The sequence below is a fragment of the Ambystoma mexicanum genome, chromosome 9 (assembly GCF_040938575.1).
Source record: "Ambystoma mexicanum isolate Mex_15411 chromosome 9, UKY_AmexF1_1, whole genome shotgun sequence".
In the NCBI taxonomy this organism is placed as follows: domain Eukaryota; kingdom Metazoa; phylum Chordata; class Amphibia; order Caudata; family Ambystomatidae; genus Ambystoma; species Ambystoma mexicanum.
Window position 1 is genome coordinate 698,686,795 of NC_090931.1, and position 16,599 is coordinate 698,703,393.

Below are 16,599 nucleotides of genomic sequence, written 5' to 3' on the forward strand. Positions count from 1 at the left end.
GATCTACCCCCCAGCTCGTTTCTTTGAAAAACGATTGACCCGGAGGGAGTTAGAGGTAGAGGAGCGAAGGGAGGGGAGGTATTTGCGGAGGGATAGCTGAAGGTATTTTGGATCCAGGCCCCAGAAAGCCTTGTGGTCAATGCAGAGGGTTTTGAATTCAATCCTTGCATCCACTGGGAGCCAATGGGGAGATTTCAGAGCTGGAGAGATATGATCCTTAGGATTGAGGCCAAGGACAAGTCTCGCAGTCCTGGTCTGGATAAGTTGCAGAGGGCGGAGAGTAGAGGTAGGTAGATTTAGAAAGAGGCTGTTACAATAGTCCAACAGAGAGAATCAGAGCTTGGGAGACAGTGAGCTTCTGAGGGAAGGAGAGGAAAGACAGAGTACATCTGAGGAGGTGCAATAGGAAGTTTGACTTTTTAGAGGCCTCAAAGATATGGGCGGAGAAGGAAAGTGTGGAGTCAAAGATGACCCCGAGGTTCTTAGCCTCGCAGGTAGGGGTAGGAGGAGGGCCAAGGGAGGCCGGCCAATGAGTGAGGGAAAAGGATGGAGATGGTGTGCCGATGAGGAGGATCTCAGTCTTGCTGACATTCAGACGAAGATCATTGGCGGTACACCAATCTTGAATGGCAGTTAGGCAGTCAGAGATAATAGTGGGAGAGGAGGTGGCGGAGGGCAGCCGGAAAATGAGTTGAGCGTCATCAGCGTAGCACTGGAAAATTGAGCAGAAAATGGCAATGCAGTGGGCGAGAGTTGCCAGGTATTGGTTGAAGAGCCAGGGTGAGATGTTAGACCCCTGGGGAACCCCACAGGTAGAGAGGAAGATAGATGATAGGAAGGACCCCAGTTGGACCTGGGAGGGTCGATCATAGGGGAAAGAGGTCAGCAGGCCAGAGCCTGATCAGTGATGCCCAGGTTATCATGGAGACGGGAGACATGTCCCGCTGGGAGGCAGACCTATGCCTGCAGATGGATGATGTGGCCTGGTTGGAGATTTGGGCCAGAGGTCGTGCCTTGTCCAGATGCGTGACTAATAATGAGTGTGCATTGAAACTGTTGTTCGGGTGGTACTACCCGCCGGTACAGATTCACCATTTCCGGGCCTTAACTCCCCCTACCTGTTGGTGAAATTGTGGGGCTCAGGCACGTATTTTCATATGTGGTGGGATTGTCCCTGAATGCAGACCTTCTGGGAGAACATTGTGCAAATGATCCAAGATATTACAGGTAGTCGCCTCCCATTATGCCCGAAAACCTTGCTGCTAGGGGCGCCATGTGAGTGGGTATATCCAAAATCAGGAACCTGGGCAAAGATGATGACTCACCTACTACTAGCAGCACGTATCACTACCGCCTGATGCTGGAAAATGGCAGAGGGCCCAGATTTGGGTCGATGGTGGATCAAAGTCTGGCACCTTCTGGTGGCCCGAAAGGGTGTTGGCTGCTACAGAAGGGAAGCGCCACCAATTTCAGGTAAACTGGTGACCCCTGCTCGAATTTGACCAATAATTCCTGGCCCTGTCCTTTAAACCACGCCAGGTGTGGCTATATCTTGGCCTGAATGGATACGGATGAGGGAGACTGTTTGGAACTCATAATGTGGAAGGAACGTTTTAGTGGGTCAGGGGGGGGTGGTCAAAGTTGTTTGTACTGCTTTTATTCAGATCTCGATGTACGGTCAAATGTAAAGTTGTTGCTCCAACTGTGAAACTAATAAAAAATATATATGAAAAAAAAATGTTTAAAACCCTGAACGACTCTTTTTCAAATGAGCAGAATGGAACTATGAAATAGCTTTACACTTCCATTGTCCACTCCAGCTCATTCTTGTGCCTTTCCAAAGCATGGGTTTGCATCTCCGTTTTGCTCTCCTCCGCCATCTTGGGAGGGCACTCGGTTTTATGCCTGCATTGGATTTTCATGCAAGCACAAAACCAATGGATTCCTCCGGAATATCCCCTGGTTTAGAACTTGCTAAAGATCAGGCGGATTCCACTGGAATCCACTATAAAACGCTTCCTGCAAAGCGTAATTTACAGGCAGCGTTTTATCACTCACAAAGTGGAGAGTAAAGGCAATTGTGCCTTCATTCACTCTTCACAATCACACTCCACTTTGTGAGTGTTGAAAATTGTATGCAGGGGACCATCATCACGTAAGTGTAAGCATTGGTGAGCAATACACATTTTTTCTAAAGGACCCACTAAGTCTAAAATTGCTATTTACAATAGTTTATATGGATGAAAGCTAACAAAAACCTTCCTAACCTAACATCAATAAGCATAATAAACAATTGCAAATAATAGTACATATACACTTGCGACAACTAACTACACAAGCAAAGACACAAACTCACTTCTTCGCACATGGGACTCAATCACAAACTTCCACAGCCTATTTGTCCATGTGTTTGTCAATGATCATGAAAAATGGTTCCCTTATTTTTAAGAGATAATTCTAGCTGTGGTTCTAAATACATAGTTTTCCTTAAATGGTGCCATTTTTCTGGGAACCAGTCTTCAATAAAATGATTGACAGGTTGACAGTTTCTGCATGTGCATATGTATGTAGTGGGTGATATATGATGCAAACCAAGCTGGTAGGTAACAGAGCACTGCAAAACAAGGGGGCGGGGGATTAATAAGAGGGTACAAAAGTATGGAATCATTATGATTGTGGCGGTCCGGAATTAAGGATGCGGGTAGCAACGTACCAGCACCCATTCCGGACCACTACACTACAACTCTGAAGGCGGTGGCCGTTGCACCCGCCCGCAGAGTTTTCACGCAAGCACCGGCACCGTTAGAAACGGTGCTGGTGCTTCCGTCTCCCCGCTCCCATGGAGTCCTCCTGGGCTCAATGGCAATGTTGATTAACATTTACCAGCGCCTGACTTCCCGATCTGCCGCAACTTGTAATGTCCCGGTGTCACCGGGATGTCAGGCACTGGTAAAGTGTTGCGAGTCTGGCGTTAACCCGCTGGCAGTCCTGGCAGGGTTACCACTGGACTCGTAATGAGGCCCATTGTGCAATTAGAAGGATCGAATATTAAGGGTGCAGTTAGAAGGATTTGGTCAGATACCAAGTGGTACAGGCAGTGGATACAAGTTAGGGAGGTGAAGACGGACCCAGTATGGGAGCACCTGCAGATTACTGGTCTGTGAAATTGTCTTTGACGAGCAGTGGCTACAGACCCTTCCGAAATTGCAGGGGAGTGGGCTGAGTGCATGCTGCGAGTAGGACGGACGTCCGTGACTCGATAAACGACAACTCCTATCTTTTCTTGTACGTAAGAATTGGTGGTGTTCCAGTTTGAGATCAAAGCCATTGTTGTTCGGATGAGTCAGGGGATACAGTTCTCCATCACTGGTCCCCTGACAACAAAGCAAGGGTTGATCCAGCTAATCACTCGGCGAGCGTTACCTTTCCTTTCCTGGAATTAGTGAAACCGTTTTTCCTGTGGTCCTAAATAGCCACTCCCGATGCAGACTTCCAAGTTCCGGGGAAAGGGCTTCAATTCCACTTATGAGCTAGCAGACCAAACCTTGGCCAAGGAGCAAACTCCAAATATGTACTATTAGGACACCTTCTGCTTTGCATCTGTTTTAAGCACCGTCATACCTTATGATAGGCCATCTTCGTTTCCAATCAGGCAGAATCCTGTTTGCTGGAGGAGCTAGAACCTAGAAACAGTCCCAAAGCCACTCTTTATAAATGCAATTCTCAAAACAACTTAATTAGTAGGTCCAAATTGGAACAGCCTTGTTGATGAGTGGGGCCTATCTAGTGTTTACATTTCAATCACCAACTAGAAAAGATGTTCTACTTTCAAGGACCTCGGTCTTGTTTCAGCATTGCCACCACCACTGGCATAGGGCTGATGACTGGAGACTGGCCGTGCCCACTCCACAGATGTATAGTGATTCTGGGACCCGCTCAGTTTGCATTTAACCACAAGTTTGAATGCATGTAAGGGCTTGGTGCGTTAGAGTGGAAGGTTAGCTCATGAGTTCAGCACTTGCCTCTGACATGGTCTCAGCCTGAAGCACACAAGTTCTGATCCCAGGAAGACTATCGCAGCCATTCATTATTCCCAGGTCCCTAAATTGAGTATCATTAAAATGGGTAATAATACATGGGATAAAGAACCCTGTACCATAAGTGATAAAGTTATTGCAAGTCTCTGTGGAGTTCCGTGATCGAATAGACAACGAAGGCCGAGTTCCTTTATAAGGTCACGGAACTCTGAAGTGACTTGCAATATCCTTTTAACGTATGGTATGGGGTATTTTATTACTTGTAAGACATGGCCACACACTGTCATCCCTTTTAATACCTGGCCTCTTGCTTAATCCCATGTAAGCGATCTTCCATTGGCTGATCCACGTAATCAATGAAAAATCTGTTTGGATTTTAAAAAAAGCCAATACGTAGCTTTAAAATTGCTGCAGAAAAGTATGGCAAACATTTTAATAAAATGCATTGAGAAAACGTTTTCATTTTGTACTTTAAGGTAAATAATAGTATGCAGCTGTTTGCTCAAATGTGCTACACTTCAGCAGTTCACACATTAAACATTCTACCATAAACAGTTCCTTTGCAATTAATTGCAGTAAAGTGTCACAGAAAACTATTTAACAAGCAAGGAATTTGGAAAAGCGTGTAACGGCTGTCATTAACTGCTTTAGTAGCAGCTGGAATGCTGACCTTTGCTGGCTCAAGCACCAGGCATTGTGACATCACACCTGAAGCATAATAACTGATTACCGAGCTGGTGTGATGTCACAACTAGCCTGTAATGTGGCAATAAGCCCTGAGACAGCGGGCCAATACCCCCCCAGGTAATGCCCCCGGTGGCCCGTAGTTACAGGCACGAGACCTTAGGGGCATTACCGTGGGCAGTATTGGTCCGCTGTCGAGGGGCTTATAGTCAATAGTACCCCGGCCCGTTAGACCGGGGTACTAATAGCATTTGTTTCTGTTCCAATACGCTGCCGCTTTTCAAAACAGAAAAAAAAGTCCAATAAAATGGTCACCGGGAAAAGGGAAAACGTAGTCTGTTTTCCCTTTCCATGGCAGCCATCGGGAGCGGACGTTCCCAGCACGTTCGCTACCGAGAAAAGAAGAAAAAAGAAGGTAAGTGGTGTTGGGAGGGCAGAGGTAGTTTGGAGGGGAGGAGGGTAGAGGAAAAAAAATAACATACCTGATTGCCCGGCGGGGGACGAAGGCAGCCTCCAGCCATGGGGAGGTTCGGAGCTGGGATTGCCCCGTTTCGAGCCTCCTCATTGGCTAAGGGGCCACCACGCCCCCTTCCGGGAACAAAAGGCACGTACGTGTATGGGGTTGCTGTTGGTACTCTTGTTCAGAAGGGAATTGCCATAGCATTTCGGTGCTGGACTGCCCATGTGGGTGGGACAAAGACTGATGTACAAATGGATATTTCCCATCTGTGAAATGTACCGTGAGCTAAAGTGTGGCTGCGGACTCTTGAGTGGGTACCTTCCCATAGAACCGGGAACGGTCCGTGTTCGTTCTCGCAGAGGGGTGCCTATGGACTATTCTTTGATTTTACATGCCCAAGTAGTCTGCTTAGTCACAGTTGTATCCAAAATCTGAGTTTAGAGTTGGATTACATAGTGTGGGAGGACTAATATCCCACAGCGAAGGGTAGCAACTCCACTGGAAGAGGAGTGGGCCTCCTCACACAGAGAAAGAGAACCCATAGCACATGAAACACGGTGGTCAACCCTGCAAGGAGACTAAGGGGCAGAGTGGCTGATGGGTCTATGCGTGAGGGGAGTTGGGCAACACTATGTGGGTAAAAGGGTACACATCAATGGTGCAGTACAATTATTTAGTGCAAACCGTTAAATCAGCCGTGCACGTGGATGGACAGAGATCTATGGGTAGAAACGTCCTCAATAATTGTTGCACCCTAGTGGTGAAACACTACAACCAACCATTTACACTCAACATTCATAGAATTCCTGAAAGAATGAATAGCAAGTCATGATTTGAAAAGTGTGGTTCAAGGCATTTAATAAACAGTCAGGCAGGCTGTGTTTGGCCAAACAGGTCCTTCGCCTGGGCGAAATCTGCACAGTGAACCACCCCATTGCCATCCAATGAGTGTCCATTGACTGTTCAGCTACGTTTTGCATTAGGTGAGCCAGGGAAAGCTTGCAGAAAACCCTGTTGTCTAGGGGTGGGCCTGGACTGCCAAGCTCAATTGCTATCATAGCATTCACTAAGAATGTGGTTACAGGAAGAGGCTGCATCCTTCAGAGTCATGCAGACCTTGCAGTTAGCCCCCATTTTGGCAGTGGTCGAAGTGAGCGGGAACGGTTGGGAGCGGTGCTCTACTGCTTTAATGTTTTACTTTAACACCTCCACTACGTTTTGCAAAACATTTTAACCATTCCCGGAACTGTTCTTTGTGAAGTTAAAGCACTCTTCTCCAGTTTACCACACGATGTCAGTTACAACCGAAACTGATATCTGTTTCAACTCAATTGGCTGTCAATCAGGAGCAACCCTTGAAAAAGGTGCTGCACTTTGCCCCTTTCCTTCCTACTCATTCCCCGCTGGAGTCACAGTTCCACTTCTTTTTTGGTACACTTCTATCGCTGCATTTTGGAGTGTGATAGGGGGAAATGGCATATCAAAACATACATTATTAGGCTTGCAATAAGATTACATCTGATAGCGGTCTGGTGCAGAGCCATTTTCCTCCACACAAAGGCAGGCAGACCAAAGGAGTTTCAAATGTGAAACTAGGAATTTGGCGGTGTGGTAAAAGGGGTGGTCATTTCATTACTGCCACTTTTTTTTATTGCACTGCCAAATTTGTAATGAGACCCAAAATGTTGCCTGATAGTCACCTATTCGTTAAAAAAACAAATGTACACATATCCCACCAAATCCCAATTCTACTTTTTTCTCGAAAGCCTTCAAAACTCTACATTCGTGAACGTCAACAGCCTTCATAAAATTAACCTAACCCGATTACTTTTGTGGCATATATTGCAATTTTCATTTCTTGGCATGCTGCCCAGTATCAGTTTATAGTATACCTGGGACTTAATGCGATGGGAAATGTGCATTGCTCTAGCCAGCAGAACTGCAGGAGACAGTGCGATGAGAGCTGCTGAGGATGCTGTCTGGATGAGCAATAAAGCTATGCAAACTCCAGGGTCTAAAGCAATGATTCTTCCTGTACCATGCCCAATATGATAACAGCTAAGGGCGGTCCTTTTCAAGTGGTTTGTTCATTCTAAGGGCCTCATCACCCGTAAATGCGGTGGTAACTGTATTAACGACTGCATTTAAGAGCTGGTCCTATCACGAGTTGGGCGCTAAATGGGCTGTTTTAGCTCCAGCTTTTTGCTGGAGGTGAAAATCCCATTTAGCACCCTGTTTTCAGCGCAATTACCGCTGGCTCTATTAGCGCATGCTATTTGCGCCAAAAATGCATTGGACTCAATGGGGAATGGGGATTTACCGTTAATGCCCAACCCATGATCCTGCGTTAATAGCGCCGGAACGGTTGGCGCTCACGCAATTACATTTGGGCGATATTACCACCAGGATACCGCCCAACTCGTGAGGAGGCCCTTAGAAAGCAAACACTATAATCCGCAAGACCCTTATTGGCAGTATGGAGGTAATGGAGCTAAGGGTAGAAAAGGAGGAATTTGCAAATGTGATCATGAAATTCTGCCTGTATTTACTGTCTGTCAAATTATGAGGTGTGGGATATTTACTGCATGCCGTACCCCTAGAAACACTCTATACTATTATTAAAGACTGATTACGAGTTTAATTTCCTCATAAAACACATTTTTACCTACGCCAAAGAGGCTGAGTTAAAATTATGTTTTAAAATCACCAAAAGTGCGTTTGTACAGTAAAGGGGAAGGGCAAGTGCTTGTCTTCACTGCAGGGTAATAAAAAAACCTGTCTCGGGACCCCTGAAGTGGGTGAGAAAGTGGGCATCCTTGACACCCACTTCTCAAGGAATCCATTGTTTATAACGAAAAAAAAAATAATGACACACCTTTTAAACGACAGCTAAATAACCACAAAAAGTCGAATTTTTAAGTAAAAGTTTATATGGTGGGTCGGTTAAGGGATTGAAAGGAGTGAGGATACTAAGGGGGAGGGTACAAAGGCAGTTAGAAACAGGGGGATTGGAGACCCCCAAATTTAAAAAATCAGGTGTCGTTTTTAAAAGTATGTCGTTATTTTGGGTGTCGTTGTAAAGACATGGAACCCTTTCTCACCCTATTTCCAATGTAATGCACAAAAGGGTCGATTCAATGCATCAAAGAAAATTGTACAACAGTGGGATGATCCAGTAATGTACACAATCTACTTCCTTCCTAAAAAAAGACCAGGGCACTCGTTAGAATAAAAGGAGTTCTCTGCAGGATTACCGCATGCAGTAATAACCTTGGCCACATGCAGTTATTCCTAGAAATGCACCCAATGATAAGGAAACCACTGTTAACGCGAGGCTGGCGCAGAATTAGTGAAATATCGCAGCCGGCATGTCTGTAAATAGGCTCGCATTACTTTTTCTTTTTTATATCTTGAACTGCGGGAGTGGGCGGAGCCTACAATGATTTCGTATGGGAATTCAGAATAAACATAGATGCCCTTAGCACTTTTTTATTTTATTTATTTATTTATTGTCATTCATAGTTCAAAACAGAAAATCTAGAACAATACATCATTCACATAAAAGTAAGCACATACTTCATCAGGAATTCCTAACGATTCCACACAGGAGAAAATACATACTTTCATTACTAAAATAGTTCATGTACAAATTCTCACAGAGAACAAATACTACCATTTCATAGCGTTAAAACACCAGCAATGTTCGCTACAGTAGCACACACTTCATCCCACACTTCTACGATTCAAAGTCAACATCTTAAGCTCCGATAGCAGAACTGATAAGAAGCATTGCTGTTTGCCATACATGATATAAAAGCTAATACCAGTCTTTCAGAGGACGTATTTAAACATAATTGTTAAAACTCTTTTGATGCAATATGTTCATAATTATGCACATACCGGCCTTACACGTCTCTATACAAGTTAGCAAGTTTCGGGCATGTATTCATAATATGCTGCTCTGTTTCAAGGTTACTATCGATGTTACATATCCCACAATTCCTTTTAGCACTTGAGGGGAGCATAACTGTTGCATGCGACATGCATCTGAATACACTTAAGAGACTAGACGAGGAAGGGGAAAGGGGTTTGCATTTTGTGAAAAGGCGGTATACCCATAAATGTGTCATCAATGTGAAAAATATACCTTCCAACTCGACTGTGGCAAGCAAAACAAGTCGAAGGTTAAGCAGAATGCTATGAGAATGCATTCTAACAGAGCTTATTTCGCATTCATATGGTGAATTGCTGTGGTGGGAAGATAAAAGCATTACGCAAATAGTAAGGTTCCAGTTCAGTGAATTGTAAAGGCAAAAACACTGAAATGAATTATCCTGAAATGTAACTGAACTGATCAGGAGGGTCATTTCCTAACTTGTGAGGATTAGTAGAAACGGAAGTAAAAGTAGCTGTACACGTGCACAGCCATTTTTACTGATATATGCTTTACTTGGCTTTTGGGTTTGAGTTTTTTGTGTTTTGGTTTTTTGGTCCTGTAATTCTTGTTTGGATGTTTCTATGGTGTTGAAATAGCCCACAAGCAAAGTAGTTCTCTATAGTAGGGTTCATATATTAAATGGTATATCAGTAAATCAGTTTGGGGAGAAGGCTTGATAAAGCCTCATACAAGTCAATGGGCCTCATTATAAGGTTGCCGGTTCGGTAACAACGGTACCGGTAAGCTTTCCGGTACCGTTGTTACCGGACATGCAAACTACGAGGTGTGCTCGCGGGGGCTTTTTCGCCTAATCTGACCTGGCGGGCGGACCGGCACTCGTGAGCGGACCATGTCGGATGCACCAGCACCATTCGCGAATGGTGCCGGTGCATCCGGCCTCCCCATTCCCATTGAGCCCTATGCGGCTCGAATGTGAATGGGGAGCTTTTTTCCGGCGCCCGGGAATGGGCAATTACTGGGTCCGCCGGTGCTGTAATCCCCCAGTAAATGCCCATTCCCGGGCGGCGGGAAAAAAAATGGGCCCCAATGATTCTTCGTGTTGTTTGAAGAAGGGCATTTTCTTCTCTTTTTCTGAAGTGCAGGAGTGATGGATGATCTGATGTAATTAGGGGTGCTGCTGTTCCAAAGTCCGGGGACTAGCAGGACAACACTTCTTTTTCTAATTTCTTCTGAATAGATGTATTTTTTCTATTCTGGCAGCAGTGTGATAATTTGGCCACAAGAAACATAGGTCAGGTGCATTGAGGTAAATTGCAGTTGTGAGAGACCACTCGTCAATTTGACGCAGGATGAATTAATAAGTGGCAAAATATTCAAAACCCTTCTATTTTAAATTCATAAAAAGTCTATTTAATTATCAAAAAATGCATTTTGTACTTGCATATATAAGTCACTCCATATAAAATCATTCATAAAGGTACAAAACAATAGTGAAAATTGCAACAGTTATCTAATGTGCTACTGTGACTGCAACATCCCTATAAAAAGTATGTATTTTTTAAAGAACAGTGCAAATGACCTCTGTTGGATACTAGGCGCACAGAACATTCTACGGACTCCTGCTCAACATGTTTCTGTTAATATCCCACTTAATGGTGAACATTCCTCAGAAATTATGTTCCCTGTCAATGACCACCATTCACTACAAATCTTTTATCGTAAATCTTTTCCTATTTTTTATCTTTGACCACAACTTCTTCTCGAGAGACGTGGCAATTGCCTTCCGGAAATTGTGAGTTTTTCTGCCAGGAAGGATGGGGTATTGATCTTCATGGCCTTGTCTTCTGTCCTGTGAAAAGGTCTGTCTTCTGTACTGTGCTGCCGTCTGTTGGTCCACTTTCAGGGGGCTAGAGCAGAGGTGCATAGGTCTGCAAGGAGGACTTGAACCCCATCCAGATGGGAAAGATCCAAGGCTTCCTCAGCACTTCTGAAGGGTAGCGGTGTGAGTACTTCACATTACAGAACAGGGAGTACTCAAACAATGTAATCTGGAATTATTGGTAGCAAGATGAACCCAAATGATTTTGCACAGCACCTGAGAAGTTATGGGAATCCCTCTAGATTCCTTTAGTCAGCCGTGTCTGCACTAAAGCCACTTGTCCGAACTTCCCAAGGGTAGTGCAGGAAATGCAAATAAAATTGTGCTGGGAAACTACCACTTGCGGGGGAGCGACTGGAGTAATGGGGGTGGCGTTACAGATGCAGTTATGGTAGGAGAGTGACAAGCTTATAAGAGGTTTTAAAAAAAAGATAGGGGTAAAATAACACTCCTTTTCATGGGGATGGCTTGAAACTTGCACAAATCATATAGTTAAACCAACCCGACAATATGAAAATAATTATTTTAGAATGTTTACCAAAATAAGTATGATTGTAGCTTAATTTTTCCCATCCTGAATGTGAATTAAAGTGAGTCTGAAACAAAATCACATCAGGAAAGAAACAGTGAAAGAATTCAACCACCTTTTACATCACGTTTGGAACAATAGCCAATCCCACTGATTTATATACTAGTGTGCCTACAGCCATCATATTTTAAATGCACTTTCTTAAACGCAAAACAAATTAAAAAAAAGACAACCGAAGATCATAGCTCCTATGTGCTTAGAGTGAGCCTTGTGAACCGCTGATCGATGTGGATGCAGTATGGAAGAGAAGCATGGGTTTTTGGTTTTCCTGGGATTCATGTTACGCCACATTCCGGATTCAGGGAAATCTGGTCCATTTACTGCACTGCCGAGGAGCATGAATTCTGTCTATGCAGGGTTCAATTTCAGACAGGTAATTGACATCCAGGCCTGGAAAAGGTAAGGCAGTGTCTCATCTGGTGTATATCATTAATGCAGCAGTGTCCTACATATGGCAACAATATATATTTTGCATTGGTGGGATGGCCATTTTTGGTTCAAGCGTGCTGTCCCTTAAATAGTTGTTCATAATGATGATGAGAATACAACATCTACGAATTCTAACACCAGCATTACCACTACTACTGGTGATAATAAAAGTGATATGAAAAGTAATATTAAAAAGAAAAAAAGCAACTTCCTCACAAAGAATATTGAGTCAAATGCAGGAAAACAGCAAAAAACGTCAAGGGTAGTGTTAAGACAGTGACAACTTACTTCTGCTGAAGAGACGCATCCGGTAGTCACGCGTGAACGTCCATTGCTCGCTGATTGCACACTACAATATGACAAGTGATTGTTAAGCGAAGCTCTTGCCGCGGGGTCTAATTCCATGCTAATTTCATTAATTATGTTTATTTGCATTTCTATTGCCCTTTGGATCAGTACCATATAAATGACGAGATGAATGACAAGAATCTTGATCTTATAATAAAGAGAAACATGTTAATGGAGATATGGCAGAACATCAGCAGGCAAGCTGCAATTACAGCACTGGTGGGACGTGAATGCAGTTGGCAGGGATGGAGTCTTTCTTGGCTTTCACTGCAGACAAAGAAAAAGAAGGATATTCACTTGTTTGTGTCTGAGCTTTCATATGTTTGCTGGCAGCTGCGGACCGTGAACCTCATTGTAAAGCATCCAATACAATATGCAGACCTCCTTTTTCGCAATTGTTCCCATCCTAAATAAGGCACTTTTCAAAATTTGCAAAATGAGCCCACAAAGGTATTTCTTTTTAATTGTGAAGTTTGATCAAAAATGTGATTTTATACACAGTGACTTTTCGAAATAATATTCTTTACAGAATACAAAACAACAACAAAACACACTGAGATATGTTTCCAAAGCTAACCAGCATTAGCAAAGACAACAGTTTTTTTTTTCATATAATGTTTACATTACAAATTTTATATTTTGCATTTTGGTACAAATCATCCAAATTCAATGAATAACTTATTACTGCTGGTCTTTTCCCTTTTCCTTCACAAAATAAAACAGCAACAGCATGTTACATTTATTCTTTACCTTTTCTATACACAATTTGAAAAGTGAGACACACTACGTATTTTAATCTAGGGCTGCGATCTGCAGAGCTGTATTGCTAAGAAATCAAGTGACAGAGAGCATAGTGGGTCAGGACGTTTTTAGTATACTAGGAGCAGCTTGATAGCTGCAATTAACTCACTAGCCTACAGACAGACGATTTTGCATGCAAAAATGGCTGTTCTAAATAGCCTTAATGTGACAAACATTTAGATAATAAGCAACTGATTGGCCCCAATTAACTAATTTCCCGTCAGACATCTGTTTTTGAAGGCAGAAATGGTTGTTTAAAATTGCATTAATTTGACAAGAGTTTAGATAACAGAGAGTGTCCAACTTTCTATGGTGTTGGCGTATACTTAACCCTACACAAATACCAGAAAGAAATGGTTAAACTCACATACGTTCATTATACTCATATTTCTTCACATACAGACGGCTAGGGCGACCTCAACGAGGAAAAACTCAAAAGTATATAACGTTAATAATGAAAGGGTAACTTATCATTTACACTGGGTCATTTATCATGGGTGATGTTATAGGAAATAGCTTCCCAGTTTGGGCCTCATTGCGAGGTCAGCGGTAACCCGCCGGTGCCAAAGGCGGGTTGCCGCTGACCCCAAAAAACTGAATAGGCGGCCTGACTTTCCGGTGCCACCGGGACCTTACAAGTTCCGACAGAGTGGGAAGTCAGGCGGCAGATTCAGCAACTCCCCATTTCCGTGGAGTCCCATAGGACTCCATGGGGGTGGGGAGATGGAAGCATTGGCACAGTTGCTAACGGTGCTGGTGCTTCCATGACGACTCTGCCTACCTGGGCCGATGCGCCTGGCAGGGTCAGACCTGCTGTGTGCTAAGTCCCCTGCAGGCAGACTAGTAGTGTCATGGTCCGGAAACAAGGGTGTTGGTAAGCTTACCGGGCCCTTATTTCCAGACCGCCACACTTGGAATGAGGCCCCTCAGCACTTACTGAATGCCGTTTCTTATCCCATAGGCAAATGTTATAGCTTTATAGACAGAGGGCCGTACCGAGCGTTATGGGCCCTGATGACCGAGTTAATGGCCCGAGGGAAACGAGGACCTTTAACAAGTTATGAGGGACCATAACGCCCGGTACGGCGCTCTCTGCAGGTCTATAAAGCTATTAGAACACCCTCACTGTTCAATTAAAGTTGAATAAATGAGACATGTTTAATGGAAGTACAGAAAATTGAAAAATGGTAAATAAACGTTGCAGACATTTTTTGTACTTCCATTAAACATGTTTCATTTTTTTTATAGGGTGGTGGAAGGCGCTAGGCTGGGAGGAGTATCCTAATAAAGTGTAATCAGGTGTGTCTATGCCTGCTCCCTCCTTTAATTAAGCTTAATTGAGGTGTGCTTTTTTAATGCCCCTCCACTCAAAAATGTAACCTTCCCATTACTCAACAGATTCATGCAGTTACTATACTATGCATCTCACAAATGCATTTGCACATACATGCCACAAACAGGTGATTTCACTTACGTGTCTGTGCCTTTCTGTAACACTGCCCTATCCCTGCTCCAATAAACGCTCAGAGGTGCGTGCAAAACTAATTTTCAATTTCTCCAGAAACACAAAGCTTCGCTACACATTCCACGATTAACACAGTTGCTGATGTCTGCCCCTTTTCCACATATTTAAAAGCTTCAATATCTGCATTGAAACCGAAAGCGTTCTATTCCCTTTCACTTCCCTGTGTTTCTCCAATGCGCCCCTCTGCGTGGACACGTTGGTTTCGCAACGTGCATTTCGGAATGGAAAGTTAACTCTTTCCATTCCGAAATGCCTTCCCTGCCTGCACACAGCCCCGAGTGCTCACGTTAGTGAATGCACCTCGAACTACGGGCTATAATCAATATGCGGGCTATAACAGTGCGTATAGCTCGCAGATTGACCAATCAGAATTGCTAAACACCCTCTAGGGTGTTCTAATTAGAAGAATAAAATGATAGCTTGTCCTTTCAACATGACAAATGACAGACCCCAGATTGTCTTTAAGATGTTTTCTTTAGTAATGGTGAACAGCATCAGTACTAATGGTAATAGTGGTGGGCTACATAATCAGTATGTGTGTAACTGTGACAAATCAACTTCCGGGTCACCAGTGGTCCAGGCATGAATATCGGTTTCTAAACCATCATTCAGCCCCAAACCTCTAGAACATAAGAAGGAGTCCAAACAGATTGTAATAAACACAAGTACATTATAAACCTCCTTCTCCAATTTGGTAACGTGGACGGAACGGCAGGCTTATCTCCGCAAGGTCGTGGATCGTTGGTTAGTTGCAACACAGCGAAAATACAATTATTACCCAAATGATAAAAGGGCCTGTGCAGTCAAAGTTGTATACAAATATCTACTTTATTATTATTCAACAGATAGTTCTAGCACACGACAGAATACAACCCACCCTGTAAAGGAATGCAGAGGACAGACAGTTTCAAGAAGGAAAAAGGATACACTCTGGATACTGACAGGAGCGTAATTGGTATAGTAATTGATTGCAATAGTTCAAGGATACTTGGTTTCAGCATAAAGGGACAAATGGGTCATAAAATGTCAGTAGTCGCCTTCGGAGAAGGACCAGGTGTACAGAACCACAATGCATCTTGTGCTTGTAGAAGTTCTTGGTGCTCGACAGCGCAGAGTCGGTTTCAGGGCACTTTGCAGCTCCTACGTCAGAGTTCAAGATGGGAGACAGTCATGGGTATCAGTGCAGGTAAGCGAGCGACGCTAGACGGACGGCTGCAGGTTGGCCCACACAGCAGCTCTGGGTCAGGAATCGTTGTCTCAGTGCTGGTTGTCCGGTCTGAAGCGCTGGTCAAGGCATCTCAGACAACGTTAGCGACTGTGGCATGACAACAGTCAGCAGTGCAGTCAGTTGCAGCTCGAGGGGCTCGACTGGCTCGAAAATTTCCTTTAGGTGGGTGTTGGTAGATTCTTGTCGTGCACTCCCCCTAGCTGCGGTGTCTTGGACTGCAGGAGTTTTGGGTCCATTGATATACACATGTTCTAAATAAAGTTGAGTATTATTGGGAACTGGAATCTCTTCTGGAGACCCAGTATTGTTCCCACTCAATATAACCAATCCACATTTGGCCACTCGTTCCCTTAGTAGGGTGTCTTCCTCTAGGAGGCCCACACTAATGATGGCCTCTTCCATGAGTCCAACATTCTCTATGGCTTGCTTGGGTAAGCCCTTGCAAGCAGGATCCCCTTTCATATGGCCCAGCTCCTTACACACAAAACAACCTTTGGGTGGTGAGAACTCAGGTGTCCCAGTGTTAGCGGTGCCTGCGCTCTTCTTTTCAGTGTGTACAGCTAAACTAATGTTTTAGGATTTCCCTTCATTCTTTTGGGGACCTGACTTCGAAGAGGATTGGGTTGGACCTTTGTCCTTCCCATCCTTGTTTACTTTTTTGTCTGAAGATTTTTCTTCCGGTTTGGGAGTGCTCATCTGAGCCTTTTTCTGTCCACGAGTA

The 16,599-nt window shown here is 44.0% G+C and overlaps 1 long non-coding RNA gene across 1 annotated transcript; it reads right to left on the reverse strand.

Moving 5' to 3' along the window:
- Positions 1 to 8,666: 8,666 nt before the first annotated feature.
- On the reverse strand, positions 8,667 to 14,813 carry LOC138488534 (uncharacterized). Its single transcript, XR_011274679.1, has 3 exons — positions 14,600 to 14,813; positions 12,265 to 12,591; positions 8,667 to 11,937 (listed from the first exon to the last, which is right to left on the reverse strand). It is a non-coding gene; the product is annotated as an uncharacterized lncRNA (long non-coding RNA).
- Between the last annotated feature and the right edge of the window lie 1,786 nt (positions 14,814 to 16,599).